Consider the following 878-nt stretch of genomic DNA (forward strand, 5'->3'; position numbering starts at 1 on the left):
TAGGATATCAAAGTCGTTGGACATACAGATATTCTTTTTTTTAACTTTTCAACGTTTATTCATCTATTGAGAGAGACAGAAAAAGACAGAGTGTGAGCAGGGGAGGGGCAGAGAGAGAGGGAGACACAGAATCTGAAGCAGGCTCCAGGCTCTGAGCCCGATGCGGGGCTAGAACTCACAGACCACAAGATCATGAGCTGAAGTCAGCCACTTAACTGACTGAGCCACCCAGGTGCCCTACAGATATTCTTATTGAAAAGAGTTTTGTCCTCGGATGGCCAAATATCTGATTTGAAAACAAACAAACAAACAAACCCATTTTGCTACAATACAGCAATAGTAAAAAAAAAAAAAAAAAAAAAAAAAAAAAAAAAAAAAAAGGAAAAAAGAAAAGAAAAAGAAAAAATTCCCTGAAATTGGAGTCATCAAATCTGGTTAAAAATCTCTATCTTTCTATGAGTTGCACTGTTTTAGAATCCACATGTGAGATCATGCAGTATTTGTTTTTCTGTGTCTGGCTTATTTCACTTAGCATAGCGCACTCTACTCACAGAAACAGAAACAGAATAGAAAGATGGTTAAGGGGGGGTTGGGGTGGGGGTAGGGGGATGGGAGATAAAAATACTTTATTGTGTACTTGACGTTTGTTAACAAGGGTAGATCTTAAGTGTGTTCACGACAAACAAAAAAAGAACACTTTAAAAAACTCTGCATCTTTTGCCAAGTCAAACTGATTTTCAAACAATCTTTTCTGCTCAACCCTGAAGTGAGGAGTTTTGGGTTAAGTCACATCTGCAGCTTCAACGATCAGTTAGTCGGTGATGCCTGCTTGTATCTGAACCATGATTGCAGCTCTCCACGCTATCAAGGGACCTGGA

This window comes from Suricata suricatta, chromosome 11 (assembly GCF_006229205.1).
Source record: "Suricata suricatta isolate VVHF042 chromosome 11, meerkat_22Aug2017_6uvM2_HiC, whole genome shotgun sequence".
Lineage (NCBI taxonomy): Eukaryota > Metazoa > Chordata > Mammalia > Carnivora > Herpestidae > Suricata > Suricata suricatta.